A 12,879-nucleotide genomic window follows, 5' to 3' on the forward strand; every position below is an offset into this window, starting at 1 on the left:
ATACAAAGGCGGTAACACAAGCTTTCTTTTTGGCGTCACTGCTGAAGTCTGCATGAGAACCGTGAGCTTTACTTGTAGTCTGCCTTCAGGCTAGTCATGCATGATGCAGCAGACTTATCTTTTACGCTATAAACTAGGGCTGTTTTCCTTGCAATGGTCCATTTTACATGTGTTTACAACACACAGACCTTTCGGCAGCTTTTCTTTCTTTTTTTCACAACTTACGCGTTCTTTTCGGCAGCCATTTATTTAGCGTTATTGGAAAGCTTGTTTTAGACGAAGCTATAATGCCATTGTGCGGCTCTTTTAATCACACTTAGCCATCTTGTGCTTAAAACTGATCCCTTGTCCCTGATAGATCACTGTATTCTTTGCCCGAAATAAATATTCCTACAGTGAAATATATGCGTCCTCGGATTGATTACTCTATTTTTCCATTCAATATGCGATACTTACTATTAGTATTTGATTCATATTCGAGAAATAAGTATTTGCCCACCTCAAGTTCATATACAAACGAAACCTTGGCGAGTGCGTATTACATCTTGTTCAACTGTGTCTGTGTGTGGACAGCGCTTCTGCCCGCGTTGCCCTCCACACTAACCTTGTTATAAAAGCTCAGACCCTCTGGAACAACAAGAACAATACGAAACGACTCCATAATTCAGTCGCGTTCGTCTTCGTTCCCGAAAATTGCAGTAATTTCGAGCAGTAGAATTCTCAGAGTTCCCGTGCGAGTGACGCGGTTGTGAGAGAGATGGCGCCACTAGTCTGAAGAATTGCAGAGGAAGGACGTTGACTCCGTCGATTCGCTGGCGCACGAGAGGGCGGAAAAGCGCAAAAATAGTGATTTCCTGGCGGAACTATTTTTTCTTTATGTTTCAGCCAATCGAACGTTCCTAATGTGCTTCGGTCTTTAGTTGGTTAGCCGTTATTGCAAATAAGAATAGAACAATTCAGCAACACAGCAGATGACCAAAACAACGTAAGGTGAAACATTGCGTGTAAAAAATTTGTTTATCCCACAGAAATGCTACCATGTTTGTCACGAGGTTGAATTACTTATCGAAATTAGGATGAACCTATCGATTATTAAGCTCATCACGTAGTCAATGTTATTAAAAGAAAATTAGGCATTATCTCTCCAAACGGATCTAAAAACTATAAACAAATGATGCTCGTTGTCAGGCCATACTTGCAGCTCGGCGCTAAACCGTCCGCTCGTACGATTCCTGTGTAACTATGAACGACTGTTTTTACGGGACCAAATCGCTGGTTCGATTCTAGATCGTGATGGCGCTTAATATGAAACCGGAGTGAAAAAAAAAATCTGACTTTATCTATTCCTTCGTCATTTTTCTGCAACTGCACTATTCTCTCACGCGACATTACAAGAACCACCGGCAGTTCTAGTAACGTTGCTTTTACAGTGGAGACCACCATCTTGTTCGCTTGCTTGCTTGTTCCTCAAATAATGGCACTGACCGAGAATCCAGCGGTTATTATTATTTTTTTTTTGGAGGGGAGTGAAGGGTTTGTAGAAGTATTATGTAGCCATTGAAAGTAAGTGTGCCTGGCTTGCACACTAAGCCCGCATTCTTTCACGAGTTGCTGCGATACTAGCGTCTTGGTTTTATTCTTGGTGAGTCGTTTTGAAGTTCCCGGCTGGGAACTGTCTCCTTCAGAAACCACAACAATTCTGCAACGGGTGTACAGGGTGAAATGATGCAGCCCTATCTATATACACCTACAAGACTCGCGCAAAAAGTACAGGCTTTTTCTAGACATACGGAGTGCTCATATACTCGGCACTTAGCCTCTGTGCGAATCATGTGCACGGCTATGTAACAGAAATCGCGGAGTTGTCACTGTGACGTCGTTGTTGGCAGTGACGACGTCGGTGAGTCGGTGTTGGCATTATTTTCCACGAACCACCTGACTCTTGGTGCATCCTCCATTCTTGGTGCACGCCATTTTTGGGGCTCATCACTATCATTGTTATGCACGCCTCTTTTGTGCCGTCGACCCTGTTTTCATGGCCGTGACCACTGTCACGAGAGAAATGCAAGAGGCCGAGTGCAGTGTTTGGTGAGAAGAAAACGAAGTGGACAACAAAGACTGCGCGCGCGCACGAAAGTGCGGGGCTTGAGAAAAGACGACGACGATGAAGTGCCACACAAGAGGGCACGTGGGGTGTGAAAGAAATAAAAGCAAATGGAGCCAATCAGAGCCAATCCACGGATATCAAAACAACGAATCGTTTAAAAACACGGAGCTTCAAGAGGGACCAACCCTGCGAAACCATGAAGCCACAGAAAAAGAAAATATATAGAAGCGCGGTAGTTGATTATCGACACCTCCTTTAATGTTTTATTACGCCCTGTCCCATCTCAACAGGATGTCTAGGTGTATGTCTACGCCGATGACATAGGATTTCTTGCTGCCATCAGTGGACATGCATACATTATACCAAACTCTGCAGTACTAGATGATGCAGTACTTCATGGGTAGCCATGAAGATATGTTTGATGGCATTAGCCTCTCTCTTACTCTCAACAAAAGTGCGATCCTAGAATTTCCTCCAACCGTTCCCGTACACATTTGGGTGGTCTACCAACAAGAGGTTATCCTACAAGGCAGTTATGTACAACGAAAATTTTACGTTAAGTCCAAACATAGAACACATTGCATCCAAGGGAGCACGCACAGTAGTATTGCTGCGTAGACTTAGCAACCATCGCTTCGGAATGCGCTGGGAGATCCTACTAATGATTTCGTGCATGCTTCTTCGCCCGATATTATAGTTCGGCTGAGTTTTCTTCTCTCGCAGATATGCTTAAAAACTCGTTCTCTAGTTATTTTAGAACGAGAATAATTGCGTTTATGTGTTGGCTTGTCTAAATTTGCCGCGAATAATATCTTACATCAAGAGCGCGCCTGTCTCCTTTTCTCACTCGGTTCCATATCGTACCAGTTCAAGCCTATCTCAAGATTTATGCATCCCCACAGAGGCAATCTTAGTACGTTTTCATCGATCAGACATCAATCACTCATTTTTTTAAATATCAGTGGTTTGTTTAGGGGGGCCTCAAGTTGTCTTTTGTGCAACGTCTGTTATACACATTGCAAGTTCACCCCTCTGAGATAGACTTGCTAATTGGGCAGCTCTGCTCCGATCGATTAGATTGAGTTAGATTAATTTTTTTCGAAATAATGCTAAATATTGGCCCCTTCGATTCCTAAATGGTAATTTAGAAGAGCAGCTTGCATACCTACATTTCCCTCCATGAAGAGAAGGCAGATGCGAGCATCGTATCGCCATCTGTGCATTGGTCTTTTTCGACTCGACTACCTCACTCCGCGCCTATTTTCCAGGTTGAATTGGTGGCAATTATTTTATCTTTACGTAAATTACCTTCCTATTTGCTAACAGCCAATTTTAACAGATTGCCACTCTGTTTGTTCATCGCTAACCACACCTACTTTTATCAAGCGCATTAGACTTAATTCTTCCGAAGACATTTACGCCTCGTTCGTTTGGTGTGGGTGCCAGGACAGCAAGGTTTAGAGCTAAATGAGCCTAGTGATGAACACACAGTAGCATCACATGATGGTGAGGTAGTTACTATTTTACCATCGTCTGCATTTGTAACGGCAGCGCGATTAAAAAAAAAATATGGAATTACGAGTAATTTTCACAAATCTTCATTGTCTAGCCTCGGAATTCCGCATATAAATTTTTCATGGAACAATAAACGGTGCTCCACTAGAAATGATGAAGTGTCCATTACGAGAGTACGGTGTCGAGACCCCAACTCAACATTCATACTCACAGGTATGGTCTCACCTTAGCGCCATTCCTGTAATGAGATTGAACCTCGAGAACATTGCCTTTTAGAGGGTTGGCTGTTTTAAAGTTAAAAGGAAAATATTGCTAGAAGAATACGTTAAGATATGATAGAAGAACGTACGTAAGCTTCGCTTGATGTTGACCTTCCCGTTGGTCCTTTCCTTTGCTGCTACCTAACAAGGTTTTAGCTACAGGAATATTTGTGGTACCCTCTGCAAATTGCTGTGCGAGACAACAAAAAATCAAATGTTAAAACATTCCATTTCGTTTCTTTTATTTTCTAATTGTCACTTTTATATGCTATAATATGTAAATGCAATGGATTTCACATATAAATCAGGTAACATTAATTTTCTCAAGTTCAAGTTACCAAATACGATCGAAATTATATTACTGTAAATTAGTATTCTTTTTTTGTACCTTCATAGCATTATTCCCGGTTGATCCCCCAAAGTGGGTTGCGCCAGGTAACTGAGGAACAGCAGCAGCAACTATATATCCATGACATAGTAAATAATTCGATACACGCAGACCTGATGTCATCATCATCATCATCATCATCATCATCATGATCATCTTCATCATCATCATCATCCTAGTTAAGCCCACTGCAGGGCAAAGGCCTCTCTCATACTTCTCCAACTACCCCGCTCATGTACAAATTGTGGCCATGTCGCCCTTCAAACTTCTTAATCTCCTCCGCCCACCTAATTTTCTGCCACCCCCTGCTACGCTTCCCTTCCCTTGGAATCCAGTCCGTAACCCTTAATGACCATCGGTTATCTTCCCTCCTCATTACATTACAGTTTCTCTTGAACAATCTGCCCACCATCCTTCAACAAATCTGCCGTTACCTGATCCTCCCCAGCTGCCTTCCCCCTTTGCATAGCTCCCAAGGCTTTCTTTACTTCTTCCGGCGTTACCTGTGGGATTTCGAATTCCTCTAGACTATTCTCTCTTCCATTATCGTCGTGGGTGCCACTGGTACTGTATAAATCTCTATAGAACTCCTCAGCCACTTGAACTATCTCATACATATTAGTAATGATATTTCCGGCTTTGTATCTTAACGCATACATCTGATTCTTGCCTATTCCTAGTTTCTTCTTCACTGCTTTTAGGCTTCCTCCGTTCCTGAGAGCATGTTCAATTCTATCCATATTATAGTTCCTTATGTCAGCTGTCTTACGCTTGTTGATGAACTTCGAAAGTTCTGCCAGTTCTATTCTAGCTGTAGGGTTAGAGGCTTTCATGCATTGGCGTTTCTTGATCAGATCTTTCGTCTCCTGCGATAGCTTTATGGTATCCTGTCTAACAGAGTTACCACCCGATGTATTGCTCAACAAATTACACTGCGGCAAACCCTCTCGGGCCACAATGGTACACGGCCACAATTAGCACATGACCGGGGTAGTTGGAGAAGTATGGGAGAGGCCTTTGCCCTGCAGTGGGCGTAACCAGGATGATGATGATGATGATGATGATGATACCCTCTCTGAACTTTTACCTACACAGGTCTCGTTTGAGACATTGCGCCGTCTCTATTTCCTGTAATGACGAGGAAACAATAGATGACTTCTTTTTGATCACACTAAACATGAACACATCCTGTGTAGTGCTGCTTCGTCCGGATGCATCCCAGAGAAGTTTACAGGACTGCTGCTTTGAACAATTTTATTGTTTAAATTTTAGAGTCGCAACTTTTGTTTCATATCAGCCGCGTTTTGCCTTAGATTTAACATTTGCTAGCTCAGGCATATCATTATCGTCTTGGGCTGTGATTGATGTGGCCACAAGTAGTGATCAGTGCCCTATATCGATGGGTATTGTCGGCTTAATAATTACTTTACGTAATCAATACATCCTGAAAAGATTTTGCGCCAAAAAAGCGCCCGTGGTGTCGTCGTCTTTCTGGTGTGTGTTGTTTTATGGCGCAAAATCTTTTCAGTATGCAAGATCACCAACTAGCCCAGCAGTTAACTCTTCTAAAATCAATACATCTATTCGTGGACTATTCAAAATTTAAGAAAACGTTTAAGTCCCCTTTGTCATCTTTGATAGGTATTGAGAGAAACACTAAAGCTATGAGCCGTTCTTTCGGCAAATAATAATAATAATAATAATAATAATAATAATAATAATAATAATAATAATAATAATAATAATAATAATAATAATAATAATAATAATAATAATAATAATAATAATAATAATAATAATAATAATAATTTATCCGTATTCGAGCCTTTCCTTCGAACAACATACATTGATTGTATGCCGTTTTGGGCAAGCCGGCGAGTTTATATACACTATCATAGATAAGCATTCTATTTCATTTCATTTCATTTATTTTCTGAAAGTGCCCAAGAAGAGCTTTGCTCCTTAATATTGATGCATATACAACGTTCGGGCGTGCCACCCGCGTAGGTTACGGAAGGTTCATATGCGTTGTTGGCGTCGTGTCAAGCCACCACGCGATCCTTTCGGAGGGACCAGCGGGTTTTTCAATGCGCTACTAGTCATGCTCTAAATTCCGCAATGTGTCGGCTCACCACTAGTAACGCGTACGAGTTACTCGGTCAGTGAGAAAAAGCGCCGCAGACGGAAAGCCGAGGCCACGAACAGTGAGGAAAGCGATCAACAAACCACCCGTAATTCGGACGCCCCGAGTACACAAGGCGTGCCGGCTCCCTCGGCAGAAGCCCGCAACAGTGGCCGCTTTGTGTTGCCGCCGGGCAGTTTGTGCGGGCCGTCTCGACGGTTCGCGAGCGCCCCTGAAAAGCGGCACCTCATGAACCGCCGCCGCACGCTGCGATGTGGCACCTTTCGCCGCTCTGACGCACCGCTGCACTCTGCGGCTGCTCGTGGCGCAAGTGAAAGGCGGCTGACCCGTGACGTTTTCTGTTAAGAGGACGTACCGCACCACGTGACCGAGTGCCACACCCTGGCGCAATATCCGCAAACTGCGCCCCAGGCAACACAAGCGCATATGACATACTATCTTCCGCGGAATTAAAAATGTGCATCCTAGCAAGAGTGTAAAGCCAGCGTCGTCTTGTCAGGGGCCATCATCACAAACATCTGTAGGAACACGACGGCGCGCCTGCTCTCTTCAAGCACTTCGGTCCTTCGTAATCTTGTCGGGACATTTGTGTGGCTGAACTGCGTGGCTCCGACGAGGCCAGAGTGGCTTTAGCGAGAAATTCACTTTATTTTTACAGCTGAAAATCAAGGTGCATTAATTGCAAGTCCAACGTGCCAGCTAGGAGACGACGAGTTTGACTTAAGTGATATGAATGTCCAGAATCTCTCATCGGGGACTTGTCTATATTATTCTACAAGGCGGAGTTCCACTATTTGTGTATTTTCTCACTCTTACTCCGAACTTTGGTTTTTAATTTGTACGGAAACTGTTCCTTCTCATGAAGGAGGTTCCTCGAACTGTAGCACATGGTTATTTACAGGCTCCATTAGCAAAGCCATATCGCGGAACTTCGTTCCTTGAGGATTTGTGAAGCGCCGACTCTCATAACAGACGTCCTGCGCCATGTAAGACGTGTGTGTAGAAACGATTCTCCTGCGTTGTCGTGCAAACCTCTGATCACACAGCTAGCATGTTCTTCTTGTGTTATGTACGGAAACACGCAAGAAGAGTGCGTCAACATGCCATTCGCACACTGCAGCCAATTGAAGCGAAAATTTGTTTCGTTCTGAATGCGCGACGAAAACCTGTCATTAGTCGGACAGGTTCGTGTGAGCGTCAACGACGCTCATGGTAGCTTTCATTTTTTTCTTTACACTGATTTTCCAATCTGGTCCATATAACGTAATGTTTGGGAAACCCTAACGGTGTAATTTAAAGACAGATATTTGTTTCACACTTCCACTGCCAGCCATTGTCGAGTGATTGTGCCTCGAATGCAACGCCAATACCAGCACCAGCCTTTCCTGTGGTAGAGTTAGCGACGAATTGTCAGGACGTGCCTACTAGCTTTGCTGCAGGGAAGAGAAAACAGCAAATGTGCGTGAAGAAGAAAGAGGGAAAAGTGATAAGTCCAATACTTGTAGATGCTCCGCAAACTTTAAATCGTGCTTAAGAACGAAATAATTTTGAACAACTTGATCACGCTGCTTACCCCTGTAAGATCAACTGCAAAAGATAAATTATGCAATATCTACAAGCTTAATATTGACCTATTCATGAAAAAGATATTGAATTCTCACATTGTGTACTCAATGAGTGATATTTGGAAAACAAACCATGGAGCAAGTTGTTAAAGGCTGGCCATATTTAACTGTACGCAAAAATACGGAGCACAGGGAGAAGAAGGAGACAAGCTTGCGGGCTAAACTTATAAATGACGTTGTATTAGGTAGTCATCGGGCTTAACTAAAACCAGATATTCCAGGTGGTTAAACCCAGTAAGTAGGAATATCAGTACTACGCGGCACAAGCATGCTGCCGGGGCGTCGTTGCGGCTCGTTGGACTAAATCCTCTGACAATCCTCTGACATGAAGCACCGAATCCCATACGAGTAACAGAGCTCATCATTTAACATCTACGGATTTATTTGCGAAGGGTTTCTGTTCCGGATAATTATGTTTCCGATAAGAAATTTAAGCTTCTGGCTGTGACCCACAATTTCTGGAACACTGTGTTATTCATTACCTTAGTTAAGCCACTGGTGAGAGAAGATCACCATCTTGCTAGTTTACTATCCCCCCATAAGCAGGTCGTATGCATGGGCTTTAGCGTGGCGGGAAATACAAAAATGTATTCGGCGCATAGCAGGCCCATCATTTACAGTCGAATCACGTCTACGAAGTTGTTCGAAACCACCGCGCCATCTAGGCGGCAGCTCTTAGACCAACCCTTTCCTTCTGTGACCTAGTTCGGCCGCAAGTCTCGCAAAACAGTCGCAAGATGGAGCACGCATTCGCGTGTTCACGTAATTAATGCCTTCTCATGAAATCTCTCGCTTTTATTTATAAACCGGTCAGGCACCGGGTACCAGAAATGGGGTTATTAATTGCCGGTGTGTTGCTCATTGAAATACAACTAAGCTGGGCTGACACTGGCGAAGTAACGTTACAACCACGAGGAACCTGCGCACACGAAATGCTCGGCTAAGGTTTGCCGTGGATTTAACACAGGAACTGAATATATGGCCATCTCAAAACCTACACCTACTGTGTCGTCAGATCTATTTCACAACTGCGGTCGTGCACGGGAAGAAAGTCAAGGTAGACGCCGGCTCAGGTGTGCATGGATGTACGCTTACTATTCTGAGCATGCAACACGAAAGTGTAAAGCAAGCTAGAGTAATACAAAGGAAAAAGGAGGGGGGGGGGTGGATGTTTGGAAGTTTTAACATAATGCAGTTTATTAACACCACGGAGACCGGTAAAAAAATGCCAGATGAAGGCACGGAGGTTCATCGGAAATTATTTGCAGTTCGCTCCTGATAACGCAGGGAGAAGAAGGGACAGTTGGAGAGGATAACCTAGTATAAAAATAAAGGAAAGACAATCAGGAATAAAATATAGCAAAAATGACCGAGAACGGCTTATTCGTAGTCTTGACAAGGTCTTGGTAGAAGCGCTTCTAGAAGTTCTTGTATCTGATGAAGGACTATACTGGCTATAGTTTATCGCCTACCTTTCGGCGCCACGACGCGGGTAAACTTAAATAAAGCTATAGACTGCTTCGTTGCAACCGCTGCCATCGCAAGTGGGGCTACCAGCGCGGCTGCCAGTCACACAAATCAGAAAGGATTATATATTTCTGAAAGTCGCGGCGGGCCATAAATTTAACAGCTCGGCCTGCTCCTATGGTGATAGTTTCGCCAGAAGACGCATGCGCAAATCACAGGAAATGAAACGTGTATTTGTGCACGTAGCGAAACTCTGGTTGAAAATGGTCAATCGGTGCTCTCACGACGTGTCATCGATCAACAAATAGCTGAAAGTGTGAAGCAAAGCACAAGCGTAGCCTGGCGAGTACAATACGCACTTTTTCTCCCAGTTGCTGCACTTTAGTTTTTCCCACCCTGAGTGTAGGGTAGCTATCCGAGGACGGCCTTGCTTAACCTGCCTGCATTTCCTTCGTCATCTTTCGCGATATCAACAGCAATATATGTTGATCATGTGGTCACAAACGGTGGGCACACTTGCTGGATCATCGCAGCAGAGGCGCATTCTTGGTGGTAAAAGCACACAAAAAAAGCCCAAGCAGCACTAGGAACGGCATTTCACGCAAATCACCGTGCGCCTACAGTGCGGGATGGTGATGTTAGCTAGACAAAATGCTTGACAAATTACGTTATCACATGCGTACTCAACACGTAAAAAAAAAGAACAACGCGCAAAACACGTAAAAAGAACACGTAAAACAAGTAAACAATAACAATGGCGATTCGGCTCATGTATTCACGGTTATAACAAGCATTAAGACGTCAACGACTTTGTCAGTGGGTTATCGGAGGTGCAGTAAGTACCCTAAAGTAGCAGTAGTAGTGGTTTGTTGCAAAAGACAAAATGAGGCACGAAGTCATGGGCCTTGCGCATGGCAAATGTCTCGCTTCTCTCTCCCTCTTCTCGGCGAGGGACACCGAACGGTGCCGCAGCCCTGAGAAAGGCTCAAGTGAATGTGAAGATAGCGAAGAGGAAATTTACAATAAAAATAAGTAGAGGAACCAAGAGAAAGTGAAAAGGGCAAATACCTTATAAGCATGCAACTGCACTTGAGGTACATATCATACGCGTATAATATACGTAAGAATACACAAGAATGTACATATTAAAGATCTCTTAATATTAGCCATAGCAATTCGGCGCCTGAAAAATACGTATTCCCATAACACTTCATGATATATCCCGTGAGTTTTAGCCTAGTTAAGGTGTATACAGGCATAACACAGAGTGAATGCAAACGTGTGCAGCTATGACTATAAAAGATGTCGCCATATTAGAAAAAGCGGCGCATTTATTTCGCGCTGGCTTAGCATGCTATTTTAGTGGGAAATAAACGACGCCAGGGGCTAACGCGGGTCCATATTGAGTGTGCAGTTTTGCATTTTAGGCCTATATGAAGCTCCAGTTCTTTTCTTGAATATAACTGCAGTGTCAGAATGAAATCTGAACAGATATGCTTCATATACAGAAAAGCCGCGATGCCGTACCTTTACCATGGTTCTCTTCCTTAGGGAAAAACTTAACACGAAAGTATAGACGGCTCCACTGCGATTGATTCTGAGAAACCTTAGCTGGGGACTAACTTACAGCGTCTTTAATTGCTTATTGCACGAAATAATACCCTACGGACACTTTCTATGCTCACCAACGTACTTGTGAAGTTCCTTCGAATGTCTGTGCACGTGGTAGAAATTTTTACCGTTATCTACGTTGCTTCAAGCTATCAAATAAGATTGTTGAAGCGCTGAAATTTCCACAAAGCTGCGTCCAGCGAGACGGGCTGTATTAAAAAAAGGGGGGGAAAAGAAGACAGACATAAAGACAGAGAGAGTAGGCAACAGAAACCGAGCAACAATAACTAAAGGAAACAGTATAGTCTAAAAGCGCTGGACACAAGCTACTGTATAGGTATTTATTCAAGGCCTGCTTTCCCTTCGCTGAACATCCTTGGGCTGCTCGAAAACCATTATGAAGTCTACGAAAGCGGATCACCATTCTTTTTCATCCTTATACGGGTCCTGCGCGATAAATTAAAATAAGCAGACCGGGGAAGCCGAATGGCCGACGATTCCGCAGCGAGTGCCTGTGTGGGCGCCCCAGTTGAGAAAAGAACGGGCAACCTATCGCAGGGCAGAAGCGCAGCACCGCATAATTTTTGATTTTCCAACGTTTGAAGCGTTTTCCTTGCTTTTCTCTTCTATCACTCTTCGAATTGTTCTTCTTTTTTCGGAAAGCAGCTGCGCCGAAGCGCGAAATCGCGTTGCAGAGCCATCCTCGAAGCTGTGAAAAGGGCTTACATCGCAACGAAGGCGTGTAGCCTATACCGTTACGCAGCGAAGCGATGACGCCGATTATATGCGCGCGCGGGAAGAAGACGTATATTTTTGTTTTGTATGTGTTTGTGTGAGCGGCGCAATCCGGGTGTCACTAATTTGATTCCGCTGATTTTCGCTTTGGCTCTACGGTGGGTTGTGGCCACCATCCCACCGCAAGTTCTCGGTGAGCGAGGATAGGGCTACCAACTTTGGCGTGTCACTGCTGTACATTACTGTAATTTATTCTTTCATTCTGGGTGACGTAGTATCCTTCCTTTCTTATGATTCATGTGCTGGTTTCCATATAATTTTCATCGCGGCTCAACGCAGTCAGTTTTCGTTCCAGCGCGCACGCCCTTGAAGAAAAACTGATCGTGGTGAGCCGTTATAAAGCAGGAATAACACTTCGCATCCAGCAAGTTCATTGAGAGCCCGTACACCGAATTTGAAGAAGCTCCAGTGAGAAAGTATTGCTGCACAAAAGCTTTCCTTTTCATGAAGTGATGTAGAGGAAGAACGCAAGTACCAGCCCACAACGGAGCTTACTTGAAGTAGGCGCACAGTGATTCATATACACGATATGGTATAGCAGCATATCTGATTTAAACGTTCGTTCTGACCCCAATACTAAGGTCAGTTACTTTGTAAAATTGTCATTTTGGCAGGTTATTATTACTATTATTATTATTATTATTATTTACCTCTTCAACTTCTTTTGTTATATGTAGATAACCAAATGTTGTCTTGTTTTCAATTTTCTTGCCATTCGCTTTTTTCTTCATGTCTCATCTATATATATATATATATATATATATATATATATATATATATATATATATATATATATATATATATATATATATATATATATATATATAGATATATATATATCTTTTGGCTTGTCTATCATATTCATAGGCACGGTCCTACAAGCCAACTGAGGCGTAGGCCGGCCTGCTTGTTTGTTTTGTATATTTCGTGGCAATAAACATATTATTATTATTATTATTATTATTATT

This window comes from Dermacentor variabilis, chromosome 6, assembly GCF_050947875.1.
Source record: "Dermacentor variabilis isolate Ectoservices chromosome 6, ASM5094787v1, whole genome shotgun sequence".
NCBI classification, from domain to species: Eukaryota; Metazoa; Arthropoda; class Arachnida; order Ixodida; family Ixodidae; genus Dermacentor; species Dermacentor variabilis.